The 25,157-nt window shown below is 40.3% G+C and overlaps 1 protein-coding gene across 3 annotated transcripts in view; it reads right to left on the bottom strand.

Moving 5' to 3' along the window:
- Positions 1-25,157, bottom strand: part of PRKAR2A (protein kinase cAMP-dependent type II regulatory subunit alpha) — a 118,879-nt gene that overhangs the window by 92,614 nt on the left and 1,108 nt on the right. The gene's annotated exons all lie outside the window — the stretch shown is intronic.

Genomic DNA, 25,157 nt, shown 5'->3' with positions numbered 1-25,157 from the left:
GAGCATCTGCCCAACTGAAGCCAGAATGCAGAGGGAAGCTGAAGGCTGCAACAGGATTTAGCTCTAAGCCTACCTCCACCCCCATGGCATCACTCAGTACCCCTTCCTCTTTCCATTTAGATATTTGGAGTTATCATTTAGAAGTGGTCCTTCTCAAACTTGAAGTCCTTGTGGGGCTTCACTCTCAACCCTGCCCCCCACCCTCACTTCCAACTAGGCCATAGGATAATAGGGTGGATGATCCGAGCTGGGCAAATCCTAGTGTTTCCACTGCCCCAGCACAATGACTTGTCTAGAATGGGAACCTGACCCAAGCCAGGCCAAGCAAGAAGAAAAATCTTGCTCATTCTTTTGATTAGATTAGGAAAGCTATAGGCACTAGGGAGCCAAAGAAGGGTCTTCTGCAGGGTAGTAGCAGGGTCATATATGCATCTTAGAAAGATGATTCCAGTAATAGCCATGAAAAAAGACACCAAGAGAATAAGACACACAGTGGGAAGACCAGTAATGGTTCTACAATAATAGTCCTGACAAGAGATGGGGCTTAAACCAAGACAATGGTAAGAGGAATAGAGAAAAGAGAACACTTTAGAATTGCTTTCTGTCTCACTGGAAATACTGTCCTAAGAGAAAAAACCTGTCCCCTTGAATCCCACATATAGAGATGAGCACTGTGGACACCTGATTCATACACTAAGTGACTTACTGAGTAACTAGAAAGCAGTAAGATGAAGTGGTTATGAGCAGAGTCTAAGCCATGCCACTTGGGTTCAAATCCCAGTGTTACGTCACTGTACTAGCAGTGTGACCTTGAATGAGTTATTTAACCCCTGTGCCTCAATTTCCTCATCTAAAAAAATTGGAATAATAGTACCTCCTACCTTATATATAGGGTTGCTGGCATGCAGAAAAGGAAACCCTTGAACTGGTTGGTAAAAGACAAGTAGTAGCTCAGCAGACAAACAAGGGGGGAAGACCGCATTCCAGGCAGAAAGGAAGGCATATAAAAAGGAGAAGAAACATGAAAAATGAGCTTGACTCATGACCTTTGCCCTCTCTAGATCATACTCCTAGTGCTAGCTAAAGCCAGCTGGAATTCCAGCCTCAGGGACTGTATCTGAAACTCAACTGGTCCAGAACGAAACCAATTACCTTCAGATCTCCTGCTCCTCCAGGCTCCCTACCTTGCAAGCAGTATCACCATCCTCTCCCACCAGACAGTTTTAATTATTCCCCATGATCTTGTAAACACACAGGTAACAGTGGGTCAACGGTGGCCTGGTTAGCCTGATGTAATTCACGCCTCATGGGAAGAGACCAAACACCTCCGAGGGCCCTGAGTACAGGACATGACTGCGGCAAAGTCAAGAAGGAGCAGTGGGGCCTGGGGGTCAAGTCAGAGGTGGGAGAGAGCACTGCCAGCCCAGGGGCAAAACCAACTCTGGGAACACAAACCATCCAGGCCCTGATGAATCATCCTCTGCTATAGGATAAAGAGACCAACTTTGCATCCGGCTCTTCCGGAACTAGGACAACAACTTCCCCTATCTACTTCAATCCCCTTTAGCTATTGCTATATTGCTATATATTCCATGTTTTCCAATCAAAGTTCTTATTGATAATCCAACTTTCTAAAGATTTTAATATGGGCAATTCAAAGACTGCCTAATCAATTATAGTTATCACACCAGTCACTATGATAGGTACATAGCATACATTATCTTTAATATTCAACACCCTTGAAAAGTAGTCAAGAATTTCCCTTTTTTAAGAATGAGAATACTGAAGCTCAGAGCCGTGACAGAGCAAGGATATAAACCTAGGTAGGCCTGATGCTGTGTAAGTCAGTTTCCAGTGAATTTAATTAACATGAGTCAAGTCATCAAGGGACTGATCATATATGGGTGTATGGGTGTATTTAAAACATCTGTTTTCTGGACCTGAAAAACAAATCTTAGAAGTGGTGACTCAACTCAAGGAAAACATTCTTTTTTTTTTTTTTTTTAAAGATTTTATTTATTTGAGAGAGAGAGAGAGAACAAATGAGAGGAAGAGGGAGAAGCAGACTCTCCGCTGAGCAGGAAGCCTGACACGGGGCTCCATCCCAGGACCCTGGGATCATGACCTGAGCGGAAGGCAGACGCTTAATGGACTGAGCCACCCAGGCGCCCCATAAACATTCCTTTTTTATAACATTCCTGCTAACCCCTAACTCAACTGGTCCAGAATGAAACCAATTACCTTTCACTATCTTTCACTAGGCTCAGTTCAGGCCCTAATTACCATTCACTTGTATCATTACAATGGATTACAGGAGGGTCTCCCAGCATTCACTCTGGCCCTGCTTCAGACCACTTCTTCACACTGCTTGCCTACGGTACAAACATGATGGTGTCCCTCCCATTTATAAAGCTTATTAATGGGTCGCCATCTCACAACAGCATTTCCCAAACTTGTGTGGCCATAGAACTGTTTTAAACTGATAGAACATCAGCTGGCATTCACAATATCTACTGAGTGGACTGAAAGAGAGAGGAAAAAATGGCCTCAGTAAATGATGCAGAAAAATCAAATAAAGTAAACTTTATGGTCAAATAAAAAACAGATTAAAAATTAAGCCATTTTTATTTTCTTACAAACAAAATTTCACAAGTTATAATAAGAACACAAGATACATGTCACAGACCGGTAATTAAGTGGAAATCACACATCATGCCAGTTAGTAAATCTGAATCACACAATGTAAGATGCAGATCCCAAGTCACACATGTGTTCATAATGCCCCAGCATTAGCTTTTAGAATTATATAAGTGTTTAGAATTCCTTATTTTATACTTAAAAATATACTCAATTGTCAAAAAATTACTCAGCTGTCACTTTTCTTTTTCTAAGTCCTATAACATCTGTAACACTGGCATTCTCCAGCTTTAGCAGGTGGCAAGATAACCCAGGAGCTTCTGACACTGCACAGTGTGTCACAGTTTCTCTCCGGGTCATATTCAGTGAAGAGTGCAGTAGTATATTTCCCTGTGTTTAAGAAAAAGAGGAAGAGAAAACAGCATGGAGGTTCCTCAAAAAATTCAAAATAAAAATACCATATAGTCCAGTAAGTCCACTACTGTTTACCAAAAGGAAAACACTAATTCAGAAAGATATATGCAGTGCTATGTTTACTACAGCATTATTTACAACAGCTAAGATATAAAAGCAACCGAAGTGTCCATTAATGGATGAATGGGTAAGGAAGATATGGGGTGTACGTGTGTGTGTGTAAATATGTATATAATGGAATATTATGCAGTCATAAAAATGATGAGATTGTGCTATTTGTGACATGGACGGACCTAGACAGTATTACACTAAGCAAAATAAGTCAGACTGAAAAAGACAAATACCATATGATTTCACTCATATGTGAAATCTAATAAAACAAGTGAATAAAAAAACAAAAAGGAAAACCAGACCTGTAAATACAGAGAACTGATGGCTGCCAGAGGGGAAGGGAGCAAAGAGATGGACAAAATGGGTGAAGGAAAGTGGGAGATAGAGGCTTCCAGTTATGGAATGAGTAAGTCATGGGAATAAAAGGCAGAGGACAGGGAGTACAGTCAGTGACCCTGGAACAGCGCTGTAGGGTGACAGATGGTTGCTACACTTGCGGCAAGCACAGCATAATGTATAAACCTGAGGAAGCATTGTTGCGCACTGAAACTAATATAACATTGTATGCAACTATACTCAGAGGGAAGGAAGGAAGGAGGAGGGAAGGAGGAACCAAAAGAGATGTATTCCATCTGTGCACGTGCACACACACATTTTAATGGAACAATATATCGTTAAAAAAATTAAACATCAATTGTCCTTAACTTTAGCTATCCATGAGAATCACCTGGAATCTTGTAAAAATTACTGATGCTTGGGTCTCACTCTCCTTCAATTCCCCTCCCAAACTATGAATTAATTGCTTGGATATGAAGTCTGAGCATCAGTTTTTTTTGTTTTGTTTTGTTTTTTAAAGCTCCCAAGGCTGAAAACCACTGCTACAGGGGAGGGAGGGAATCAAGTGGAAGCTTTAAGGGTAGAAACCAGACCTTAAGGAATATACCTTATTTTGTAGATTTAACTTTGAAACATGTATCTTACATAATTACAAAAATAATTTGAAAAAGTAATCCCCAAATCATAAAGTAAATTAACTGTATACTGAATTGAGAGGAGAACCACACAAATAACTATTTCAAGAGACTTGATCTGGATATCCTAGTGGGGTATTATCCTATAGATAATAAGAACTCAAGAAAATCTTAAACAGTCTTCAAACATCATACTGCTGGTCTCATGATTCTGAGACTGTTGCATGTGCATTATGGGATTAAGGAAATGAGTAATTATATTATTGAACAATGCAATTTTCTGGCCTTATAGAAAGGATATATATTAGGTTAAGTGAAAGCTGTAGAGTCCTGAATTTGAATTGGACATATGACTAGCCCCAGTAGCAATGAGCACCCCTACCATCCAGATTGTGGTCTTCACCATTTTTGTCTAAAGGGAAACAGGGCTCCTTGAAGAAATTGCTGATTCCTGGTCTGGAGCTAAACATGTAACGAGACGGGAAAATCTACCAGAAACCACAGATGATATAAACTACTACTAGGATCAAGTCAAAAGAAATTAAAGAAAACTTAAAGAGGTTCCCATTACACAAAGATGGGATAATATGAGCATCAAATAAGAACAGATGCCAAGGGACTAAAACACCAAATACAATTAAATCCTTGACTTTATAATGGTATTTTTTTAAAGACTTCATTGGTCATCACTGGAGGATACTAGAGAACCAACTTATTATTCTGAAAACAAGCAAATAAAAGGAAAGACTCAAGCATTTATCCTGTCTTTCCTGAACAAAGGAATTCTGCTGGGTGACCTAAGAGTTAATGAGAGGAAGTTTTTCTCTACAGAAGCATTCCAGTATGCAATGAAGAAAGAATGATAGAATTAATGCCATCTGAAACCTTGCTGAATTAATGAATATAATCTAGGCAACAATCAACACGATCATCAGCATTATAAATGAGAAGACCAGTTAGCTTTATGTGCCTTCTAATAGAAGACACATCAAAGTTATGAAATAGTTGGTGGAGGTGGTGGGGGTAGCAGGTGGGGGACAAACCTGAATCTGATCAAGCCCACACAGCAATGGTTCTCAAACTTCAGGGTGCATCAGAATCATCAGGAGGACTGGTTAAAATACAGATTGCAGGGGCGCCTGCGTGGCTCAGTGGGTTAAGCATCTGCCTTCGACTCAGGTCATGATCCCGGGGTCCTGGGACTGAGCTCCATGTCGGGCTCCCTGATCAGTGGGGAGTCTGTTTCTCCCTCTCCCTCTGCCCCTCCCCTCCTCGTGCTCTTGCTTGCGTGCTCTCTCTCTCATAAATAAAATCTTTTAAAAAATACAGATTGTAGGGCCCCAGCCTGAGTTTCTGATTCAATAGGCCTGGAGTAAGACCAAGAATCTGTATTTCTAACAAGTTTCCCAGCTGAGGCTGATGTTGCTGATCCTGGAACTTCACTTTGGTAACCACTGCTCTAGTGCTAATAATGAATTTAGAGGAAAAATGAGAGAGAGAAACTTTGATGCAAACATCATGGGGATGTAATCAGCAAACTCCAGACTGTGAAAAAATATATATAAAATAAATTTTCTTGTACAAATAAGCTTCAAAAGAAAAAGAGAGAGAGAATGGGGGAGTAGAGAGAGAGAAATCCTATAGTTGAAAATAGACTTAAGAGATAAAGCAGCCAAATGTAACCTATGGACCTCATTTGGAGATGTGTGAAGTTTGAACACAGATTGATTATTTGATACTAAGGAGTTATTGTTCATTATTCTAGATGTAAGAAGAGTTTTGTGGGTGAATGTGGAAAATCCCTTAGGCAGAGCTCAACCCTCAGTCAACATGAAAAGACTCACACTGGGTCCAGGTAATACAAGTGCAGCAAATGTGGGAAATCCTTAAGCCACAAATCTGTCCTCATTCATCCCTAGAGATGGCACAGTGCAGAAAACAGTTATGTATGCAGTGAATGTGCAAAATCTTTTAGCCATAGCTCAGTGTTGATTCCATGTAGAGTTCAAACTGGAAAAAGGCTTTATAAGTGTAGTGACTGTGCAAAATCTTTTACCTCTATCTCTGCCCTCAGTTATCATCAGAGATCTCACACAGGAGAAAGGCCTTATGAATGCAGTGAACGTGGGAAATCTTTTATCACTTGTACTGCTCTCCGTTATCATCAGAGAGTTCACTCTGGAGAAAGGCCTTATGAGTAGAGTGAATGTGGGAAATCTTTTATCACTCATACTGCTCTCCGTTATCATCACAGAGCTCACAATGGAGAAAGTTGCCTTACGAGTGCAGTGAATGTGGCAAGTCCTTTACTCAAAGAAATAACCTCATTATACACCTAAGGGTTCACGCAGGTGAAAGACCTTATGAGTGTAGTGAATGTGGGAAATCTTTTAACAACAGGTGGACACTCATTCGACACCGGAGAATTCACAAAGGAGAAAAGCCTTATGTGTGCAGTAAATGTGGGAAATCTTTAAAAATAAATAAATAAATAAAACTAGTCCTTAAAAATATAAGCTTGAATATTTATAGGTAAAATTATTTCTAGAATTTTATTAATTTATTTTATTTTTTTTTAGAATTATATTTAATAGGGCGCCTGGGTGGCTCAGTCGTTAAGCGTCTGCCTTCGGCTCAGGTCATGATCCCAGGGTCCTGGGATCGAGTCCCACATCGGGCTCCCTGCTCAGCGGGAGGCCTGCTTCTCCCTCTCCCACTCCCCCTGCTTGTATTCCTGCTCTCGCTGTTTCTCTCTGTCAAATAAATAAATAAAATCTTTAAAAAAAAAAAAAAAAAAAAAAAAAGAATTATATTTAATAATTTGGGAGGAAGGTGGTCTGAGTGCAAATGACTCATGAGTGAAACAAGCTCACACCAGATCAGGAGAACTGATTCTGGGGTGCCTGAGTGGCTCAGTCAGTTAAGCATCTGCCTTCGGCTCAAGTCATGATCCCAGAGTCCTGGGATCAAGCCCCGAGTCAGGCTCTCTGCTCAGTGGGGAGCCTGCTTCTCCCTCTTCCCCTGCTGCTCCCCCTGCTTGTGCTCTCTCTGTCAAATAAATAAATAAAACCTTTAAAAAAAAAAAAAGGAGAACTGATTCTAAGAATCTTTCCCCAACTCCTTGTTCAATGAAATTGTGTTGGTAGCTTGAAATGAGCAAAGTAAACATATGGATAAATACTCCCAAGGGAAACTGGCAAACACTATAAATCAGAGGTGGTTGCCATGGTATCACTACCATGAAGTTGGGTGCTGAGTAGATGGGTTTATTACACTATTCTTCTTACTATTGTCAATAATTAACATTTTCCACCATAAAAATAAAAACCTAAAAAAAAAAAAAAAACAGGATTTCTGTGTGGCGAGAGGGGAACCAGTGGGCAGGGTGATTCTGATACAGATGGTTCATTTACACACTGTTTATAAAACACTGTCCTAACACATACATCCAACTACTAAACATAGTCTCTTATTCTGAAATAGCCATTGCCACTCACAACCCCTGCCCCCATGTACACTAACTAGTAGGTGTGACATTTCTCTGCTCCTAAAGTACCCCCTGACTAAAAAAGATCAATCTCTAACCCAGTCCCATCGTCCAAGACTCAAAGAAGACAGCTCCCTTCCAGGGGCTGAGCACTCCTTCTCTCTCACAGCACACAAAAACTCCATGTGTCTACCACATCACGCTAAAAGCTCCTAAGGAGTAGGGATAGGGACCTTCCTGCCACCTTTTGTCTAGTACAGACCTTGGCACACATAGACACCTAAATATAAATGGACTGAATGAATTATTTCCTATTATCTACGCTGGAAAAGACTAAAAGCCAAGTCCCCTTTCTGATCACCAACTCACATCTGGCCACCAATTTAAGTAGAATTATAACAGGAATATAAAACTATTCTGACACCAGTTGGTGTGAGTCACTACAATTCTGATGCTAACCACCCAGAGCAGCATCACAGTCCACAGTTAAAGGACCTGGTCCCCAACAAGACTGCCCTTCCTTCAGATGCCAGCTGCACTTTGGGAGTCCCCATGCCATCCACATTTCTGGCCAACTGGCTACAAATTCAGAGGTTCCCACAACTCCCCAGGTTTGATTTGCTAGAGCAAGTCACAGAGCCCCAGAAAACACGATACTTACAATTTTATTATAAAGGATACAAACCAGGATTAGCCAAATGAAAAAACACAAAGGCTATGTACGGTCTAGAAGGGTCCGAAACAGAGTTTTCCACTCCCTCTCCTCATGGAATCAGGGCACGTCACTCTCCTAGAACATAAATGTGTTCACCAAAAAGGAAGCTCCACCAAGCTTTGGTGTTCAAAGATTTTTTCGGGGTTTCACTCCACAGGCATGACTGAATCATGGGCCACATGATTAAACTCAATTTCCAGCTCCACTTTTCCCCAGAAGTCAGACTGGCTCAATGTCCCAATCCTCTAATTATGTGGTTGGTCTTTCTGGTGACCAGGGCCCATTCTGAATTATCTCATTAACATTAACTCAGGTGTGATCCAAGGGACTCATGAATAAGAAGGAAATTCTAAGAATTTTGGAAGGTACAAAGGCCAGACATATTCTTTATTATGCAACAAAAACAAACTGCTAAAATTCCCTAGCCAACTTACAAAAATAAAGACAAACATAAAAAAAGGTATCTAAGACCACTGATGCCCACTCATTTTAGGAGCACTAAATCCCATTCTCACTTATTAGCATTTCAGATACCACTGGTCTACTAGACTACGCACCATTTTAAAAATTTTTTATGCATTGGGGAGCCTGGGTGGCTCAGTTGGTTAAGTGTCCACCTCTTGATTTTGGCTCAGGTCCTGATCTCAGGGTTGTGAGATTGGGTCCCGGATTGGGCTCCGAGCCGGACATGGAGCCTGCTTAAGATTCTCTCTTTCTCCCTCTCCCTCTGCCCCTCCCTCCCTCTCAAACTCTCTCTAAAATAAAAATAAAAATGATTTTTATGCATTACATTTAACTATACTCCAAGGGTTATCTAGTGATTGCTAGGGAAAAAAAACCCTTAACATCACTAACCAAATGGGGTTCCTCTTTTGTCAGTTGAAAAATCCATTATTTGAGCATTGGCCTGGTAATGGCAAGACAAATCACCTCCTTGTTAAAAATAATGGAGTCACCAAACAAAAAAACCTCAGTATCTTTCCCAAGAGAGCCATCAAGAACATGGCAAAAGGTGACAAGTATGTCTATTTACAGTATGAAACAAATCCTCCTCTAATCATCATTTTACTTGTCTTTAAAAATATTGGATGTCTCAAAAAACAAAAGTGCTTAATTATAACATTGCAAATGGAACAATAATTCTCCAGCCACTGGTTTAGCCAAAAAATCTTTATCCAAATTTCAACATCATTAGTCACTATCTTCACACGCAATATCTTGTGGGGTATCACATCTTAAAACTGTTGCTGACAAATTCCCAGGCAGGTATCAGGGCTTGGACTGAGAAAAACTCAAGATATCTATTTTTAGATCTTAACTTCATTTAAGTGAAACTTCAAATGCAAAATAAATAATACAACCTAAAAGTTTTAGTTACCAGGCTCTGAACACTACCTTTTTTTTTTTTAATATTTTATTTATTTATTTGACAGAGCACAAGCAGGGGAAGTGGCAGGCAGAGGGAGAAGCAGGCTCCCCGCTAGCAGGGAGCCTGATGCGGGGCTTGATCCCAGGACCCCAGGACCATGACCTGAGCCTAAGGCAGCTGCTTAACTGACTGAGCCACCCAGGCGCCCCTGAACACTCCTACCTTTTTTAACTCCAAAGAAACATAAACTAAATTTTACACTTAACAGGAAAAATGACATGAGGAAAACTTATTGGTAAGATACAATATACAGGAACAGTCCTAGCAGAACACCTGTTTCTATAGACAAAAAATAGCTGTGCCAACACCTACTTCAGTCTGGAACCACATCATCTAAAATTATTACAAAAAGACTTAATGAGCAAAATGTTTCTCCTATTATTTTCTTCAAGTTGCTTTTTATTTGAAGAGAAAGCCTTGATGCATTTTACTAAGGAAACATTTAATCTTGAAATAATATTTCATCCTTCAACAGAACTGTAAACTAAGGCTATTCTGTGCCAAAGATGATAAAAACAAGCTCCTCAGTCTTTAGAATGGGCAAATATGCCCAACCTATTCTTGCCTACATATTATATACTGGTGTTCTCCAATGTATTTGGTCCTTCAAATGAGGACATTTCAAAAGCTGCCCAAAGATTACTAAACATGCATTAACAAAGTTCAGTTTTTTTTGTATTAAAAGAGTAGATCCTTTGTGTTCTGTGATTAAGCATCCTCTAATTTTATTTTATTCTATTTTAATTTTATTTTTTTTTAAGATATTATTTACTTGAGAGAGTTAGCGAGCGAGAGACAGCACGAGCAGTGGGAGGGGCAGAGGGAGAGGGAGAAGCAGACTCCCCGCTGAGCAGGGAGCCTGATGTGGGGCTCAATCCCAGGACCCTGAGATTATGACCCCAGCTGAAACCAAGAGTCGGACAGTTAACTGACTGCACCACCCAAGTGCCCCAGTTTTTTTTTAATAATCATATTTTCTTAGTAAGGGCCACCATACAAAGAGAGCCCACCTTTTCTCTTGTATTTGGAAAATTATTTCTTTCACACAACTCATTCTCATAGCTGTTTTCAAAAAGGGCAATAGGTTCTCAGTTTTACTGTAAAAGCTTGGAAGAAGGAAGAAGGCCGCACATCTTTTAGTTGCACAAATGAAGAGGTGGGTCCCTGAGGAGCAGTAACCCCACATAGTCACACCCAGGAAGCTGATGAGCACCCATTTCCGCCAGGGAATATAGGCCCCAGGAGTATCACCAGAGTCACAGACATGTTCATTATGATGTGATGAAGACAGGACTTACATTGTCATTCTCAAAGAGGAGGAACAGCGTGTGAGTCATAGTACTGTGTAACTCACTTTTCTAATTGGAGCCTGTCTTGCTCTTTTCTATGATAAAAACAGTGTGTGAGCAGATCACTGAGGGACATCATTCTTTTTCTAAAATTGAAAATATTTTAATAGTAAGAATCAGAAGGCTGGGGAAAAAGCAGGCAATCTTCAGCATTCTCAATTAAGTATCTCCACTAAAAAAAACTAATCCAAGGATAATTCAATCACTTAATTGTTGATTTTGAGTACCTGGCTATTTCTTTTTCTTTGGTTTTTTGTTTTTGGGTTTTTTGGTTTTTGGGGTTTTTTTTAGCGAAAGAGAGAGCACAAGTGGGAAGAGCAGAGGGAAAGAGAGAATCTCAAGCAGACTCACACTGAGCATGGAGCCAATGTGGGCTCAATCTCACGACCCTGAGATCATGACCGAGCCAAAACTAAGAGTTGGATGCTTAACCTACTACACCACCCAAGCACCCCCTGGCTATTTCTAGAAATATAAAAGTTAGTGATTCCCTTATTACCATAATTGCTTCCTAAATATTTTCATCATAATAGTGACCTTTTATTTTTTCTTTCATTTTTTCCAACAGAGTGAGAAGTTTATAAGAGCAACAAATGGAAAATTCCAACAAATAAAGTCATCCAGAAATAGATCATCATCTCTCATCAGATAGTGAAATTCTGAGACTTGAAAGAGGTTCCAATAAGCTGCCTTTTCATCAATTTCTAGATAAAATATTTTGTATGAAGAAGTTGATATTTAAGATTTTTATTTATTTATTTGAGAGAAAGTGACAGAGAGAGCGAGAGAGAACACAAGCGGAGAGGAGAGGGAGAAGCAGGCTCCGGGCTGAGCAGGGAGCCCAGTGAGGGACTCCATCCCAGGACCTTGGGATCATGACCTAAGCCAAAGGCAGACGCTCAACCGACTGAGCCACCCACGTGCCCGAAGTTGATATATTTTTTTAAGATTTTATTTAATTATTTGAGAGAGAGAGCGCACACCAGTGGGGGAGAGGTGGAGAGGGAGAAGGAGAGGGAGACGCAGACTCCCCACTGAGCAGGAAGCCCAATGTGGGACTCGATCCCAGGACCCCGAGATCATGACCCAAACTGAAGGCAGACACCCAACCAACTGAGCCACCCAGGCACCCCAAAAAGTTGTTTTTTTATTATGTTATGTTAATCACCATACATTACATCATTAGTTTTTGATGTAGTGTTCCATGACTCATTGTTTGCATATAACACCCAGGGCTTCCATGCAGAACGTGAAGAAGTTGATGTATTTTTTAAAAAGAGCCCTTCCCCAAAAAAGGTCTGCATTATAAAAACCTTTTAAAAACGCATTTGTTTCTTTCTCATGGATCCATGGCATTCAAAATAGCCAACAGATAAGCTAGAAAAATCAATAAACTCTTTCAAAGAGATAATTTTCCCCTAGCTTAAACATTCACCTCTGAGATTCAACTCGTAAAAGACAAGGCCTTGAAGCAAAACCTTAAATTACCCTTTAAACTAAGTAACAGAGAAGGCAAATAACACTCCTTTCCACTCTCTGAATATGAGGTGTCCCCACTTTCTCCCCGTTCCAACCTAACCAGCCTTGCTGAAAGAAAAAATAAAAGGTCACTATTATGATGAAAATATTTAGGAAGCAATTATGGTAATGAGGGAATCACTAACTTTTATATTTCTAGAAATAGCCAGCTGCTACCTCTCCTCTGGCTCTTCTTCCTCCACACAGGAACATGCTAGGGGTGCCTATATCTTTTTTTTTTTTTTAAGATTTTTTAATTTTTTTTTATTTATTTGAGAGAGAGAATGAGAGAGAGAGAGCAGGAGAGGGGGGAGGGTCAGAGCAGGGAGCCCGATGCAGACTCGATCCTGGGACTCCAGGATCATGACCTGAGCCGAAGGCAGTCGCTTAACCAACTGAGCCACCCAGGCGCCCGGGGTGCCTATATCTTAACAAAAACAAAAACAAAAACAAAACCTTCCCTCACACCCACCACTCCTTCAAGCTATTACGGGTCCTTTCTTCTTCAAAATGTAGTCCCCATTCCTTAGCTGCATCGTCCGCAGGCGCGCGCGCGCGCGCGCACACACACACACACACACACACACACACACACACTCCCTGCCCTAAGGCCACCTGACCTCTTCTACCACAACCGCACCGAGCCTCTAGCCAGTGTAAGTACAGGGTAAGCAGGGGTTTTTTTTCTTTTTTGTAATGCAAGTGACTGACTTAAACATTGATTAAGGAAGCATTCACTTCAAAGAGGCATCCACTTCAAGAGGGCTATCTTGAATAAACACATTGCTAGCCACTTGATTAGATAAAGAGCCCAGGCTGCCTCCCCTCACTGAGGCTCCTTTGTTTTAGAGATCTTGGTTGATTTTGCTAAACGGTCCTTTGGGCCACTTGTTTTTTTCTCTTCCCATGCTTTAAGTTCCCCCTCTTATGTTTTAAATTCACCAATAAAGAGTGAGCCCCCAAACCCTAGGCCCCCACCTTCAACTCCAATGAAAGTAGAACCCCAGGCCTGTGTGTGCTCATGCTCTCTTGTTCCCACGCCTGTGCTTGCATTCTCCCCCCACCCCACACAATATTCTCGCTATGTGGTTCCACGTCTGCTGTGTAATTTCCAGGTCCTGTAAATAATAAACCTTTAGGGGCACCTGGGTGGCTCAGTTGGTTAAGCGACTGCCTTCGGCTCGGGTCATGATCCTGGAGTCCAGGGATCGAGTCCCACATCGGGCTCCCTGCTCGGCGGGGAGTCTGCTTCTCCCTCTGACCCTCCCCCCTCTCATGCTCTCTCTATCTCATTGTCTCTCTCAAATAAATAAATAAAATCTTTAAAAAATAAAAAAATTAAAAAAAAATAAACCTTTATTCTTTTTTTCCCTTAACCTTTCTTTCAAGGTTTCCTGATAGTTATTGCTGAAGGGTGTCTTGCAATCACAATAAAAAGCACAAGGGCCAGTCTAACCACAACACTGGTTAATGCCAGGCTGAGACCAGCACATGACATCCTGAGAATTACAGCTGAGTGCAACCACTTGAACACCAGCCTTACCACTGCCGCTCTCTCCATTGCTTCCAACACTACTGACTGACCAGTCCCTTCTGTAGTGCCCATCTCTGTGCTCTCACAGTACACTCTATGATATCAGTCTCCAAAATCTGCTCTCCATCATACACTCACTCATTTACTCAACAAGAGCCTTTTAAGTATCCACTATGGGCCAGGTATAAGCTAAGCACCAGAGACAAAGAATAAGACAGAAAGCTTTCCATCCTCAAGGAGCTTTGATGCTACTTAAAGAGAAACAACAAAAAGCAAAGGAGAATTCCAGATCTTTACAGAGCTCTAATGTAACCACCTAGGGTGCCATTAAACCTCAACAGAGAGACCCACTCTAAGCAGGGCAATCAGAAAAAGCCTCTCTGAAGCTGAGTCCTAAAAGAAGAGCCAGCTGGTCAAACCACTTTGACCACTTTGTAAAAGTCTGGCAGTTCCTCAAAAAGTTAAACATAGAGTTGACATATAATCCAGCACGTTTGCTCCTACATATACACTCAAGAGCATTTCAAAACTTGTGTTCACACAAAATTTTATGTGATGTAATTTGGGTATGTAATGTACATCATGGGGACTATAATTAACAATATTGTATTATATATTTGAAAGTTGCTAAAAGAGTAAATCTTAAAAGTTCTCATTACAAGAAAAAAACTTAACTATGAGGTGACTGATGGATGTTAACTGAAATTACTGTGGTAATCATTTCACAATACATCATGTATCAATTCATTACACTGTATACCTTAAAGTAATACAATGATATATGTCAATTGTATCTCAATAAAACTGGGGGAGAAAGTATGTTCACACAAAATTTTTAACACAGATGTTCAGAGTAGCATTATTTGTCACAGTCAAAAAGTAGAAACAACTCGGGGCGCCTGGGTAGCTCAGTCGTTAAGCGTCTCCCTTTGGCTCAGGTCATGGTCCCAGGGTCCTGGGATCAAGCCCCACATTGGGCTCCCTGCTCAGCGGGAAGCCTGCTTCTCCCTCTCCCACTCCCCCTGCTTGTGTTCCCTCTCTCGCTGTGTCTCTCTCTGTCAAATAAATAAATAAATAATCTTTAAAAAGAAAAAAAGTAGAAACAACTCAAAATAGATAATCTGATGAATGGGTAAAGAGAATGCAATATATTCATATAACGGAATAGCATTTGGCCGTAAAAGGGAATGAAGTACTGATAAATGCTATAATATGGATAAACCTTGAAAACATCATGCTAAGTAAAAGAACCCAGGAGCAAAAGAACACATATGATTCCGTGTACATGACGTGTCCAGAATAAGAAAGTCCATACAGACAGAAAATAGATTGCTGGTTGCCAGGGTAAGAGGGAGGGATGAGGAGTGACAATAATGGGTGTAGGGGCTCTTTTGGGGGTACTGAAAATGCTATGAAATTATAGAGCGGTGATGGCTGCACAACTTTGTGAATGTACTAAAAACCACTGAATTGTATTCTTTAAAAAGGTAAATTTTATGTGCTATACCTCAATTACAAAAAAGAGAAAGAGAAAGCAAAACATAGACTGATCAAACATATGGAATCAAAGGTAGTAGAGCAGAGGTAAATAATTGGAGGTGATACTTGCAGTATTTCATAGAACTTGCAAAAGGATGAATGTAAACGGGGGGAAGAAGAGTCAGAGACTACTCTCATCCCCATCCTAACCTAAGTCTTAAATCTTGGCATTTACCCATACTTTTTAAACCCAGAATGTCAGAGGTCCCCAGGATCATGTCACAGCCTCATTCTCTTCAACCTGGAGAGCCTCATCCACTTCCATACCACACTGATGGCTCCTCACACCTCTCTTCCAGTCTTGACCTGTCTCCCAGTTCCAGGCCTGTCGTTACCAGGGCTATTTCTAACTGGCCACCCTGCAAACCTATAAAATCCATGCAACAGATTCAACTCTGTCTTCCCCTTAATTAAGAAAAAAAGGGGGGGAGGGAGGGAAGGGGAGGGGAAGAAAGTGGAGGAAGAAAGGAAGGGGAGGAAGAAAGATTAATCTTAACATTTCTGAATGTAATACTGTGATATAATAAGAAATATATGTTTGGTCTCTGGCCCTGGTTCCTGGCACAGAGCTCCTAAAACCCTTGGAATTTCCTGAGTGACTGAGAAGAGTGTCTTGTTATTCCTAATAAGCCCCTTTCAACCATACCTAAGCTTAAGCTAATAAGGAGGATGGGGGCTGGTTACCAGAAGAACCAACCAGGTGATTGGAACTTGGGGAGAAGGGCTGGGAATTGAGCTCCAACACCAATAACCAATGATTTAATCAATTGTGCCTACATAACAGAACTTCCAGAAAAACTCTAAATAAATGGGTTCAGAGCTTCCAGGTTGAACACACTGAGGTGCTGGGAGGGTGGTATGCTCAGAGAGGGCATGGAAGCTCTGTGCCCCTTCCCATATACCTTGCCCTATGCATCTCCTCCATTTGGTTGTTCCTGAGTTGTATCCTTTATGATAAAATGGTATCAGTAAGTAAAGTACTTTCCTAAGTTGTGTGAGCCGTTCTAGCAAATTATCAAACTCCAGGAGGGGGTTGTGGAAACTCCCAATTTACAGATGGTCAGTTAGAAGTATAGGAGGCGGGGACTTGTGATTAGCCTCTGAAGTAGGATCCCATCTTGTGGGACTGAGCCCTTAACCTGTGTGGTCTGCATTAACTCCAGGTAGTGTTACAAGTGCTGTGAGCAGAGAAACAACAGCTTTCCTTTACCTAGTACCTTTATTAACAGCATTATCCCTCTAGTATTCCAAGAATAATATCAGGTTCACCCCAGGTGGAGTGTGAGGAGTAAACCCTGACTTTCCTCTCTCCCTCACCTTCCAAAAGCAAGGAGTCAATAATTCTTATCAACTCAAACAAAACAAGTATCTCAAGTATACAACCCTACATTGACTGTTAGTAGACATTAGACGAAGATAAAGGTTCAACCTTCCTAAAGTGAATAAAATTGAAATTAAAACATTGAGAAAAAATTTCCAAAAATTAGTACTTTTTAAAGAATTTTAATACCTTGTGTTTTCAAATGTACAACAAATTTTGTATTCACATATGTTGCTGGTGACTGTGTATACTGATCAGCACACTCCTTCTGAAAAGCATATGACTATATTAGTACTTATTAAATAACAAACAAAAGTACATTTTGACCTATTAGTTCTAATTCTAGCAATATATTCTAGGAGAATAAGCCAAAAATGTTAAAAAGGCTTATGTACTCTTTGAGGAAGACATGGTCACAGCTGCAGTGGAGTTCGACATGCGGGCTTCTACTCCTGACTCACTGCTATTGGCTCTCCCTGGGAGAAGCAGTTCTGTCAGGAAACTGAACTGCATCCATGGCTCTTAAATACAACAGAAAGTCACCCCTGGAGCCAGAAGTGGCGATTCACCAAACTAGAATTACCCAAATTAGAATTTATGTATGTTGCCACAACATAAAATCTCTGAAGAGGTATATGCTAACTTGATGAGAGAAGCAAAGGAAAAGAATCTCAAAATGAAAGGACCAGGAGATGCCTAACAAGACTCTGAGAATCACTACTTAGAAAACTCCTTGGGGCATCTGGGTGGCTCAGTTGGTTAAGCGTCCAGGTCTTGATTTGGGCTCAGGTCATGACCTCAGGGTTGTAGAGATCAAGTCCCATGTTGGGCTCCACAATGGGCATAGAGCCTACTTAAGATTCTCTATCTCGGGCGCCTGGGTGGCTCAGTTGGTTGGGCGACTGCCTTCAGCTCAGGTCATGATCCTGGAGTCCCTGGATCGAGTCCCACATCGGGCTCCCTGCTCGGCAGGGGGTCTGCTTCTCCCTCTGATCCTCTTCCCTCTCATGCTCTCTGTCTCTCATTCTCTCTCAAATAAATAAATAAAATCTTAAAAAAAAAAAAAAAAGATTCTCTATCTCTCTCTCTCCCTCTGCTCCAACCCCCCCCCCTCTAAAAACAAACAAACAAACAAGCAAACAAACGAAACTCCTTGTGGTGAAGGTACTAAAACTTGGGATCTTTTTCAGATGAGGATCCATAAGCAACTCACTGAGTTGCACAGTCCTGAGATTGTTAAACAGATTACTTCTGTCAGCATTGAGCCAGGAATCAAGGTTGAAGTTACCACTGCAGATACTTAAATTAACTACTTTCATAAATTATCAATTATTGGGGTGCCTGGGTGGTTCAGCTGGCTAAATATCTGCTTTCACTTCAGGTCATGATCCCAGGGTCCTGGGTCAGGCTCCCTGTTCAGTGGGGAGCCTTCTTCTCCCTCACCCTCTGCAGCTCCCCCTGCTTGTGCTCTCTCGCTCACTCTCTCACTCTCTCTCTCAAATAAATAAAATCTTAAGAAAAAATAAAAAATTATCAATTATTTTTTTAAAAACCTATATACATAATTCATACAAGCAAACTGGAGGCAACCTAAAAGAAAAATAATTAAGTAGAGTATATATATTCACTTAATTTACAAAATGCAGCAAAAAATCATTATGACAACAAAATACCAGCACACTACATCCAGCAGCATATTAAAAGGATTATACCTTACACCATGACTGAGTGGTATTTATCCCAAGAATGCAAGGGTGATTCAACATACAAAAATCAGTGTAATATACCACATTAAAAGAATAAAGGGAAAAAGCCACATGATCATTTCAACTGATGCACAAAAAACATCTGACAAAATTCAACACCCTTTCATGATAAAGTCACTCAATAACTAGGAATTAAAGGGAATTTGCTCAGGGTGCCTGAGTCAGTTAAGCATCTGCCTTCGGCTCAGGTCATGATCTCAGGGTCCTGGGATCAAGCCCCACATCAGGCTCCCTGCTCAGCGGGCAGTCTGCTTCTCCCTCTGCCTCTCCCCACCCTGCTCATGCCCTCGCCCTCTCTCTCTCCCTCTCTCTCTGGAAGACTGAAAATGTTCCCCCCAGATCAGGAAGAAGACATGGATGCCCACTTTATGTTTTTTAAAGATTTTATTAATTTATTTGAGAGAGAGAGAGAGCATGAGCAGGGGGAGGGGGAGAGGGAAAGGGAAAGGGAGAAGCAGGGAGCCTGACGAGGGGCTGGATTCCAGGACCCCAGGATCATGACCTGAGCCAAAGAAAGATGCTTAACCAACTGAGCCACCCAAGCGCCCCAAGGATGCCCACTTTAGTCACCTCTATTCAGCATAGTACTGGAAGTCCTAGCCACAGCAATTAGGCAAAAAAATAAATAAAAAGGCAATCAGATTGAAAAGGAACAAATAAAACTATTCACAGATTACATGATCTTATATATAGAAAACCCTAAAGAAGCCACAGGTTGCAGGGTACAAGATCAACACACAAAAATCAGTTGTAGTTGTATACATTCACAATCAACACTGTGATGATAAAATTTAAGAAAATGGGCTTTCTTAGAGAAATGGAAAAACTGATCATGAAATTCATATTGACTCTTGATCTTGGGGTCATGAGTTCAAGCCCCATGTTGGGCGTAGAGCTTATTTTAAAAAAAAGAAAGAAAGCAAAGTGGTTGTATTGTGAATGTATTTAATGCCACTGAATTGTATACTTAAAATAGTTAAAATGGGGGGCACCGGGCTGGCTCAGTTGGTGGAGCATGCAACTCTTGATCTCAGGGTTGTAAAGTTCAAGCCCCTCACTGGGTATAGAGATTACTTAAAAACAAAATCTTAGGGGCGCCTGGGTGGCTCAGTCGTTAAGCGTCTGCCTTCAGCTCAGGTCATGATCCCAGGGTCCTGGGATCGAGTCTCGCATCAGGCTCCCTGCTCAGTGGGAAGCGGGCTCCCTGCTCAGCGGGAAGCCTGCTTCTCCCTCTCCCACTCCCCCTGCTTGTGTTCCCTCTCTCCCTGTGTGTCTCTCTGTCAAATAAATAAATAAAATCTTTAAAAAAAAATCTTTTAAAAAAAGGTTAAAATGGCAAATTTTACATTATGTATATCTTACTACAATTTAAAAAGGAATTTAAAAAGGAGGGGTGGGAGAAGGGTGATTTTAGTGATGGTGTAGAGAATGGATGGGGTGGAGGAGAGATGAGTGGGAGGCCACAGGTGCTCAGCTGCATACAGCTGAGAAGCAATAAAAGCCAATCTCAAGACAGGGACAGTGGGGAAGGACAAGATGAGAGAGCCCAGAGAATAAAATGAGAGAGTGAGAGACACAGAGAAAGACTGATTCCTAGGTTTATTGCTTAAAAACTCAGAGGAAACAGCAGTGTGACAAGTAAGCTAACATCAATTTTAGGCATATGAGTTTGAGAGATGAATGAGAGAGAACCAGCTGGCAAAATTAGCATAAACAGGTATGTGTACCATCAGAGAAAGTTTTGAAGCAATAGTTTTGATTTTGAAAGTCCGGGTTCAAGGCAGTAAAAAACCTCAGGAAGAGAGTTGCTCTGAAGCAGAAAAGGTAACAAACTAAATTCTGGAGATCATGAACCATCATTCAAAGGGCAGAGAGGAAGCCAACTGCTGGATGGAGAGCCAGGGGAATGAAGACATAAATGCCAAGAGGGAGAGAATTTCAGAAGGTGGTTCAACAGTGTCAAAATCCTGCTGGAACTACAAGAATATTATTATTAAGCAGTTCCAAAAAAATTCTCCTAACGCTGTTTGGACCAACTCCTATGTTATGTGGTATACACCCTAGAGTAAAAACTACTGGGGAAAATTCCTAAGGAATCCACTAAAAAAACTACTAGAATAATAAGTTCAGCAAGGCTGCAAGATACAAGATCAATATTTTAAAAAATTAACTATTTCTATACACTTGCAATGAGCAATCTGAAAATGAAAGTTAGAAAACAATTCCATTTACAATAGCATCAAAAGGAATTAATTACTTAGGAATAAATTTAACAAAAGATGTCTATCTGAAAACTACAAAAAAGTGTTATTCTTTAATTTAGAAGATCTTCTTTAAAGAAGATCTAAACAAATGGAAAGACATCCCATATTCATAGACCAGATGACTTAATAATGTTAAGATGGTAATACTCTCCAAATTAATCTACAAATTCAGTGCAATCTATCAAAATCCCAGTTGCCCTCCTTGCACATATTGACAAACTAATCCTAAAATTCATTTGGGAATTCAAGGAACCCCAAAAGCCAAAACAATTTTGAAAAAGAACAAAGTTGGAGAACTCATACTTGTTGATTCCAAAATTACTACAAATCTATAGTAATCAAGACAGTATAGTAGTGGCACACAGATACAAAGATCAGTGGAATGGAATTGAGAGGGGTTTGGGGGGTTTTTTTTGTTTCTGGGTTTTTTGTTTTTTTTTTTTTAAGTAGGCTCCATACCCAGCATTGAGCCCAACACAGAGCTTGAACTCAACCCCAAGATCAAGAGCTGAAATCAAGAGTCAGGCGTTTAGGGGCGCCTGGGTGGCTCAGTCAGTTAAGAGGCTGCCTTCGGCTCAGGTCATGATCCCAGCATCCTGGGATCAAGCCCCACATCAGGCTCCCTGCTCAGCGGGGAGCCTGCTTCTCCCTCTCCCTCTGCCTGCCTGCCACTCCCCCTGCTTGTGCTCTCTCTCTATCTCTCTCTCTGTGTCAAATAAATAAATAAAAAGTCTTTTAAAAAAAAAGCTCAAAAAAAAAAAAAAAAAAGAGTCAGGCGTTTAACCAACTGAATGACCCAGGCGCCCCTAGAACCCTTAATACACAGCTGGTTAGAATGTAAAACGGTGCAGCCACTTTTGGAAAGCAATCTGGCAGTTACTCAAAAGGTTAAACATAGGGACGCCTGGGTGGCTCAGTTGTTAAGCATCTGCCTTCGGCTCAGGTCATGATCTCAGTGTACTGGATCAAGCCCCACATCGGGCTCCCTGCTCCACGGGAACCTTGCTTCTCCCTCTCCCATTCCCCCTGCTTGTGTTCCCTCTCTTGCTATGTCTCTGTCTGTCAAATAAATAAATAAAATCTTTAAAAAAAAAAAAAGGTTAAACAAAGAGTTACCACATGGTCAAACAATTATACTCCTACATATATATACCAAAGAGAAATGAAAACATACATCCACATGAAAACTTGTACACATGAATATTCAAAGCAACATTATTCATAATAGCTAAAAAGTGAAAACCACCTAAATGTCCATCAACTGATGACTGGATAAACAAAATGTGGTATATCCATACAATGGAATAGTATTCAGCAACAAAAAGGAGTAACATATTAATATATGCTACAATACTGATGAACTTTGAAACATGATGCTAAGCAAAAGCCAAGAGCAAAAGACCATATACTGTATGATTCCATTTATGTGAAATGTCCACAATAGGCAAATCTATAGACAGAAAGCACATTAGAGGGGAATGAGGGAGTTGGCATTGATGGCTACGGTATGAGGTTGTTTTGGGGGTGATGAAAATTGATTATTCTAAAATTGGTTGTGGTGATGGTTGCACATATCTGTGATTTTAATAAAACCACTGGGGGAAACCACTGAATTAAACACTTTAAATGGGTGAATTATATAGTATGTGAATTGTATTCCATATACATATATATACATATAAATATGCTGGGAGACCCACAGATGTAAATGTTTTATGGTAAGTACAGAAGTGAATCAAGTCTGGATGCCAATTTATTGTTCTCATGAGGATACAGTTACAGTAACTTATTAATAAGTCTGAAGTCTTCAGGCTTTCCCAAGAGTTAAATACGCATTACAATACTTCATACTTGGTGTGCCGTGTGACATTGAAACACTGTTGTTAAAACAACCAATAACAGCTAATAACTTTTTTGAGAGTTTCAAATAGCATACAATCTTATAAACTGAACTGGTGATGAGCCATACTAAACAAAATCTCCCTTGCTATATACAGATCCAACTCTATATATCCTAGTTCTTATTTTAGGTATTGTGGGCTTATTACCCTAATGTTCCTAATCACTGGATATGTAACGTATTTCTTTTCTTGTCTTTTTAAAAATTGTGGTAAAATATACATAACACTTACCATTTTAAGATTTTATTTATTTATTTGAGAGAGTGAGTGAGAGAGAGTGAGAGACAGCATAAGAGGGGAGAGGGTCAGAGGGAGAAGCAGACTCCCCACTGAACAGGGAGCCCAATGTGGGACTTGACCCCGGGACTCCGGGATCATGACCAGAGCCGAAGGCAGTCGTTTAACCAACTGAGCCACCCAGGGGCCCCAAAACTTACCATTTTAACCATTTAAGTGTACAACTCATGGTATTAAGTACATCCACAGTGTTGTGCAACCATCACCCCTATCCAATTTCAGAACTTTTTCATCATCCCAAACAGAAACTCCACACCCATTAAACAATAACACCCTATTGCCAGCTCCAGCTAACCTCTATCCTACTTTCTGTCTCTGTGAAATTTACCTATTCTAGGTACCTCATATAAGTGAGGTACATACATTTGTCTTTTGGTGTCTAGCATACCGCACTAGCATAATGTGTTCATGGTTCCTCCATGTTGTAGCATGTATTAGAATTTCATTCCTTTTAAAGGATGAATAGTATTTCATAGTATGTATATACCACAATTTATTTATCCATTCATCTGCTGATGGGACATGAGTTGTTTCTACCTTTTGGCTACTGTAAATAATGCTGCAATGAACACTGGCATGTAACTAGTTATATATGACTCCCCAATTCTTTGGGATATATACATAGCAGTGAAAGTGCTCGATCATTAAGGTAATTCTTTGTTTAATTTTTTGAGGACCCACCAAACTGTTTTTCCACAGCAGCCAGACCATTTACATTCCCAACAGCAATGAACAAGAGCTCCCAATTGTCTACATTCTCACCAACACTTGCAATTTTTTTTCGTAATAGCCATTCTCATGGGTGTGAAGTGGTACCTCATTGTGTGCAATGTATTTTTAGTCTATTATCTGTTAACAGAAGTTCACCTTGTGTTGATTTCTGTAATTACATGTAGCACAGCCACATTAGAGATATAAACAACAAATATTGACATGCCAATTAAATAAAGCACAGGGTTACAAAGATTTAATTTTGAACTCATCAACTCATCAAAATCAACTCAATTTTGAAAGAGATATCAAAGATGACAAGGACGGTAGACATAACACAAAACCTGTAAATTCCATTTTACTCATCTGAAACTCATTCCTAAAATACTAATATGTGTACATAAAAATTTCACAAAGCAGGTTACAGCTTTGTGATTTATAGATATGACAGTGAAACAAATGTAGGAGTCACTCCTAAAAAATAAAACTTTTAGAGATACCTTTATCCCTGGGAGATCATCGTCACTGTCCCCATTTTAAAGATAAGTGAATCTGAAATCAAACAGGTTTAACCACTTGTCTTAGACCACAAAACAAATCCGTGGAAGAGATTTGGAAAATAACAATTTGATTTCTAGGCTTAAGGTGAAAATCTCATAATTTAATGGGCAAAAAGTCAAAGGAAAACAGAACCATTTCTACTCTTCGCGGTGAATAAACTATGGGAAGTTGTCCACAACCTGAAGCTTACAACCTCCAACAGCAATGACGGATAATTAACTCCTTGCTAACGGACCTGAATGTGGATTCGACTCAGAACTATCCCCCCCCGCCATATGCTCTAATAACACTAAGTCTCTAACTTTATCTCTGTTTTCATTGTTTTGTTAAATTTTGGCGGCTCAAAGTAGGATAATTCTATTGTTAAACTGACAAAGCCTATATTGAAGCAACCAAGGAAAATGGAGTTTTTTGACAACCTTGCCTAAATCAAATATAGAAAGCGTTCCTTGTCTTTTTTTCCTGCACCCTATATGCTAAACAAGATAGTAACTGTTTATCCTCACCAATCGTTTGATCCAATCGTTTTAGCGAAGTCGAAATATATATTACATATATTTCAAGAAATATTTTAAGAAATTTCAAGAAATACTAAGAATATTTTAAGAAATCCACGTCCAGTTATGCAGAGG

This window comes from Neomonachus schauinslandi, chromosome 1, assembly GCF_002201575.2.
Source record: "Neomonachus schauinslandi chromosome 1, ASM220157v2, whole genome shotgun sequence".
NCBI lineage: Eukaryota > Metazoa > Chordata > Mammalia > Carnivora > Phocidae > Neomonachus > Neomonachus schauinslandi.
Note: the sequence above shows the minus strand (reverse complement) of the source record. Positions and strands in the feature narration are given on the sequence as shown.